The sequence below is a fragment of the Apium graveolens genome, chromosome 1 (assembly GCF_009905375.1).
Source record: "Apium graveolens cultivar Ventura chromosome 1, ASM990537v1, whole genome shotgun sequence".
Classification (NCBI taxonomy): domain Eukaryota; kingdom Viridiplantae; phylum Streptophyta; class Magnoliopsida; order Apiales; family Apiaceae; genus Apium; species Apium graveolens.
The window spans coordinates 180,225,958-180,232,758 of record NC_133647.1 but is presented as its reverse complement, the minus strand read 5'-3'; positions in this window follow the sequence as shown (position 1 = coordinate 180,232,758).

The window sequence follows — 6,801 nt, the reverse complement described above, 5'->3', positions numbered from 1 at the left end:
TCAGACAACAGATTTACTCACTTATATGGAGCTTTTGTAGAAAACTCAACAGTCATTCCTAAACCTTTATTTTACTCTCAAGCTGTCAAAGACTCTAATTGGTGTAAAGCTATGCAATTAGAACTGAATGCCCTGGAAGCTAATAATACTTGGAAAATAACATCTCTTCCTCCTGGAAAAAGGGTTGTGGGTTGTAAGTGGATTTACAAAGTGAAGTACAAGTCTGATGGAACACTGGAAAGGTATAAGTCCAGATTAGTAGCCTAAGGCTTTACTCAAACTGCTGGATTAGATTACTTTCATACTTTTGCTCTAGTAGCCAAAATGGCTTCTATTAGACTTATTATTTTTGTTACTGTAATTCAGAACTGGTACATTCATCAGTTAGAATAGTTATTTATATGAGGAGGTTTATATGAGACTTCCTCCAGGTATACCAGTTCCATCTTCTTTTACTGGGAAAAATCATGTTTACAGATTGATTAAATCTATCTATGGTTTAAAACAATCACTAATGGAATGGTTTGATAAATTCTCTGATGATGTTTTACAATTTGGCTTTAGACAGTCAGGGGGGATGATTCTATGTTCCATCTACACACACCTACATCAGTTACAGTATTGTTATTATATGTAGATGATATAATTCTAACAATTTCTGGTGTCCAGCAAATTACAAAGGTAAAAGAATTTCTTGCTTCTAAATTCAATCCCAAGGATTTAGGGTGTAACACCCCCAGATCCGGGGTCGGGAATCCGGGTTGTCACGGTCTTTCTTTCCACAATATCACTTTACTTAATTAATAATAAATACCCTCATGCTGTGACCCCACACTAACACACACCACAACTCGTTATAGTCTCAGAGATGAAATTAAAATAAGTACAAGTCTTTGAATCCACAATTTAAAATTATTACAACCCAAAATGATTACTTGATAATTTACAGTTAATTGCCATTATCTGCCACAAGTTATAATTATACATAATTGGATTCTCAAAAGTAGATGGTCTAAACTACAATGGATCTACCTCTGCAGCTATAGCAGCTACAATATCAGCGGGAAGACGCGGGACGCTTCCCACGCGCTTGCGCTGGGTCTGCTGGAGTCTGGCCATCTCTCCTAACTGTTGTTGTGTGATGAAGAAATAAAGCAAGAGTGAGCCTTACAGCTCGCAAGATAATATGTAGTGATAACAATAATACCAGTATCTAAATGGATACTTACTAAAATCTTTATCGTGTGTAAGATAATTACTTACTAGATATAAGTAAAAACAAGGAATGAAGTTACCAATACTTCCCCACACTTATATCATTTATAAAGCTACTTGAACTATCACCGTTCAAAGTATAATAAAATTCACGAGGTCATCCCATAGAGGAGACCACAAATAAACTTGAAAATATTTGATCTTTGAAATATTTTGAAAAGAAATGAAGTTACGAGATACTTCATTCAATGGATACACCAATAAAAATGTTTGACCCTGTCAATGCTTCGGCAACCACCCATTAGTAGCCTTTCGATCGAAATGCTACGGGTAGTGTTGCAGAATTATCCAAATGGATGATGAACTCATTACGGGAGTTTACCGCGCCAGGAAGACCACTTACGATGATCAGTCGTAGTAGTACAACCCCACCATTTTCTACATGTAGAGGAGAACCTGTCGGATTTACTTGTCAACCGAACACTGAACTCCTAAGGAATGGACCGCCTTAGCGGAACTTCCAGGCCATTTGGGCCAATATAATAAGGCTGGGCCGGCGCTACTCGACCACTTACGCCACTCCTAGTTCAGATGAAATCCATGACTCTGAAACGTAAAGCTCGTTTCCCCCTTTCCCCAAGTAGAAACTTGTTGATACGGCTCCACCAAGAAGTCGTATCTAGTTGGAAAGGAAAACTCACCGATATTTCCCAGGCGATGCCTGTTAATGGATTAACTTGTTCCAAGAATTTTACTTCCCGAATATTGGGTAAGTAATCAAAAAAAACTCTTTTACCAAGACAGCAACCTTGTTGCGAATATAAAACACACCACCGAGCCGGACTCCCCAGGTTTTTGAGCGAGTATTTAAATCCCCTTTAAAAAGGAAGATCTTAAATATAAAAATGAGTTTTGGGATCCGCTCTGACTTTTAAAAATCATTTTGAAGACTCGAAAACACTTTAAAGAGTGTTTGGAGTAAAACTGATTTAATGAAGTAAATCAGTCCCCAGAATATTTAGAAAATGTCTGAATATTATTATTTAAATAATATTCCCATAAAAAAATAATCTTTATAAAATAATTGAAGTAGAAGTATTAAAACTTATACTTGAAATGAATAGCAAATAATCAAAGATATACTTATACGAAAGTAATATCTTTATTTGAATAATCAAAAATAAGTTTGATTATCGACACCTTATTCTTTAATAAAATAAAGAATATATCTCAGCAAATAATCGGAGTCATAGATCCTCAAATGAATATTCAAATAATATTCAATAAATAAAATAAGCTGAGTCATAATACCTCGAATGAATATTATAAATAATATTCATTAAATAAAAGAAAGGAGTCATACATCCTCAAATGAATATTCAAATAATATTCAATAAATAAAATTAGCTGAGTCATAATACCTCGAATGAATATTATAAATAATATTCATTAAATAAAATAAAGGAGCCATACATCCTCAAATGAATATTCAAATAATATTCAATAATAAAATGAAGTTTAAAGTTATCGAATAAACCTTATTCGATTAATAGTTTGGAAAACTATAACCATATATATATATAAATATATATATATCCATATCCATATAAAATCTACTCGGGATCCTCGACTCCCGGTTTTAGAAAATATTTTCACCCTTGGGTCCCTATACTAAGGGTATATGCAAGATACAACTATCCTCTAGCATAGGTATTATCAAATAAACCAACAGATATATATCTCAAGAATATAAAACAGGCATGCATATATACCATATCACATGCTACAATATATCGCAACATTTGCTAAATAACAATCATGCAATATCACAAGATAATGCATATACATACATTTACATCACAACAACAGTGTATCGGATAGAATACTTGCCTGAGCGACTTGGGGGTGAGAAAGGCTCGGGACGAGTCTGGCAACCTATAAACAACAAGTAAGTTGGAATTAAACCAAAATCACTTGTAAGTCTATGCTTTAACTAACTTAGACTCTAACGCTTGTTTTACGCTCACCGATTCGCTTAAGTCACTCGGGTACCCTCGGCTCCATCATTTTTAATAATTTAATCTTTACGAGTTTTAAAGCGATTCCTTCGCGAATGACTTACCAACTGCCTAACACACTTACCATAAATGTTTCACACATTAATTAATCCTTTTTGGTCTTTAACCTACATTCCAAAGTAAGGCGAGGGAAAAAGTTTCGTTCGTGAAACACCGTTACTTGAAACGGTCGTTTCTCCTAAACCGTAAATCGGAATCGGACGAACTACATATCAAAACGAAGCTCGTAACATGAGCTATCTAAACATGGCAGTGGTCACAATTTAACAGGGGGTTCTCGGGTCCTAATGCTATGCACAAAACAGTCCAAAGAAAATCGGACATTACGACGGCTATGTTTACGCGATTTCCCATTTTTAAAACTACCCACAATCATCACAAACCATCCTCAAATCCACACACATCAAACACCCATCCTTACCACATCATAACAATCCCAAACAATTCAATATTACTCATTCATACATATGCTTAACCTAACTTTAATCATGCTTTAAGTTTCTTTAAATCAAAACCACTAAATTATCATTTCATTTCACCACCATTCCAAATCTCAACTCTAAACATAACAACAAGATACCATAACATCTTACTCATCAAAATCACTTTATAATATATATGAACCTAGGGTTTGAAAGTGGTATACCTTCCTTGGATTGGTGGGTGAAGCTAGGAAGCCTTAATAAGCTTGGAGTAGTCTTAAGAAAGCTTGGATCTTCAAGAAAACAAGAAAAAAAACTCAAGTTAAAACTTGAAAACACTATTCATTGTCTTCTCCAATGATTAAATCAAGAAGCTAGAGAAAGAATTTGTGGCTTAAACTTATGATATAGCCATTACTAAGCATAAAGAAGGTTAGGGAATTTTCTTACCAATTAAGGATGCTTTGATCTTGATTTTGGAAATTCTAAGCCTTGCAAAAAGAAGAAAGCCGAGAGCAAACAATGAAGAACAAGGCCTTGGTTGATTTTTTTGATTTTGATGAAATGATTTGCTAGTTGGTTGACTTGGTTTTGTTTTTGATTTAGCAAATTACCACCTTGCCCTTGAATTTGTGTGGTCCTTAATCAACCACACCTCCCTTCTTCCATGTCATGCTTATGTCACCCTTGTGATGTCATCCTTCCTTCCTTGTCTCCTTTCTATTGGTTGGATGACATCACTCCCCTTAATCCCTTTGATTAGCTTCCTAATCGTTTGCCTAATGACCGCTGATCTGTTGTACGGTTCGCTTAACTTTCGTTCTCGTTTATCGTTTGAAGGATCATACCCGGGATCTTATTACTTAGGTTCCCTTGACCTTTCTCAATACATTATATTCCTTTTTATGATCCTCTATTATAATCCTTTAATTTAAATCCTTTTTATCCTGTTACCTTATACTCAATTCTCTCCGTATCTTGTGGATTTCCGGGAAAAACCAAAGTGTTCGGAATTGGGTTCTGACGATATTTACATACACTTATATACTTCATATAGTACTAATAAAATCCCAGAATATCCATAACAGAACCCCTACATAGTGTGGCGTGAAAAGTTTTCTCATTCAGCTAAAACACTATTCACAAGGGTTACAAAAAGTTGAAAAATTTTGGGGTTATTACATAGGGCACTTATGCCTCGAATCTCCTAGAAAATACAGGTCTGATGGGTGCAAAACCAAGTGCTATCACTATGGAATCTCAGCATAATCTCCAAACTACTTTTGGTATTATGCTACCTGATGCTATGCAATAAAAAAGGTTAGTTGGACATCTAATCTACTTAACCATTACACGACCAGACATTTCATAATCATTTCACATATTGAGTCAGTTTATGACTGCACCTATTGATGTGCATTGGCAAGTTTCATTGAAACTAATGAGGTATATAAAAGGAAATCCATGTCAAGGATTATTCTTGTCAGCATCTAGTTCTTTCGGTTAAAAATATTTCTATGATGCTGATTGGGCAACATGTTCAATAACTAGAAGGTCATTATCTGGTTACTGTGTTATGCTAGGAGAGTCCTTAATATCATGGAAATACAAGAAACAAAACACAGTAGCTAGGTCTTCTACTGAAGCATAAAATAGGGCTTTGGCCACCACATTGTGTGAAGTTACTTGGATGTATAATCTACTTAGAGAAATGCATTTCAAGATTCATACACCCATATATACTGTGACAATTCTTCTGCAATACACATTATTGATAATCTAGTTTTACATGAAAGAACCAAACCTATAGAGCTGGATTTTCATTTCATTAGAGATAAAGTGAAGGACGGAATAGTGTAACCTGCATATTTATCTATAGCCCAGCAGCCAGCTGATTTGCTTACTAAACTTCTATCTACAGCTAAGTTGTCCCGTATATTGAACAAATTGGGAGTTTGAAATATGTTCAGACCTTCTAATTTGAAGGAGGGTATTAAAGATAACAAGATAGATAGTGGATAGGTTAGTTAGTATGTAATGGTAGATATGTCATTTCATCTATTTATAGTTAGTTAGAAGTATAGATATATAATATATACAAGTTAGTTAGATCTGATTTTCTAAACTTGTATATAAACAAGTTTTGTTGCACAGTTTTGAGTATGAATTGAATGTAAATAATTTCTCATTTCATCAAATTCTTCACTACTGCCTCAAAATACTTCCCAATACACATGTTATTTATCAGTATATATATACATATATATATAATTAAACACATGTTTATTTTACGTATAAACTATAACCAAAATTTTAGTTTTGCTGAGTATTACGCATGTTCAACATGTGTTTTTTTTAAAAACCCTGTAATTAATTATGTGTATCCAGTACATGCTTTACCCACATACATGTGTTTGACGATTATTTTGTATGTTTCCTCATGTCAATAGGTATTTAATTAGAAGAAAATTGGATATTTTGATGCAACACATATGTATTATTATAATTTTTTTAATTATTTAAACAAATTCGCTCGACCCGTGTTTCACACGTGTTACCTAATAAGTGGCATTTTATACCACTTAGAGCGTCTCATAATGGCTTGAATTGGTGTCTTGAACTCAAGTATTTTATTTATTTGACGCGTTTTCTAGTGTTTTTACATTTCAGGGTATAACTTGCTTAGATATGTGGTTTTCATCAAATAAAGCTTAAGGAAGTGCTTGGAATCAGTCTAGGGGTGATGAGCGAAGAAATCAGCAAAAACAGGAGCAAAATAAAGTATTCTCCAGAAGGGTAGCACGCGACCACGCGCTAGAAACAGGCGACCGCGTGCCAGCAAGTGGCCGCGTGGAGGCAGCACACGACCGCGTGCGTGCGGAATTTCATAATCTGGATTTTATTAATTCAAGTACAGTTGGGCTTCTGTTGGCGCTGGTTCTCTTGGGCTATTATATAAACCTTATGGGAAGACGTTTTCTTCATCAAGAGCAAGGGCAAGAAGATTGAGAAGACCGTTTTAGCACGCAACAATGAAGAAGAGGAAGCATACGTTTATCTTGTGATTCTTTTAATTCGTTGTAACA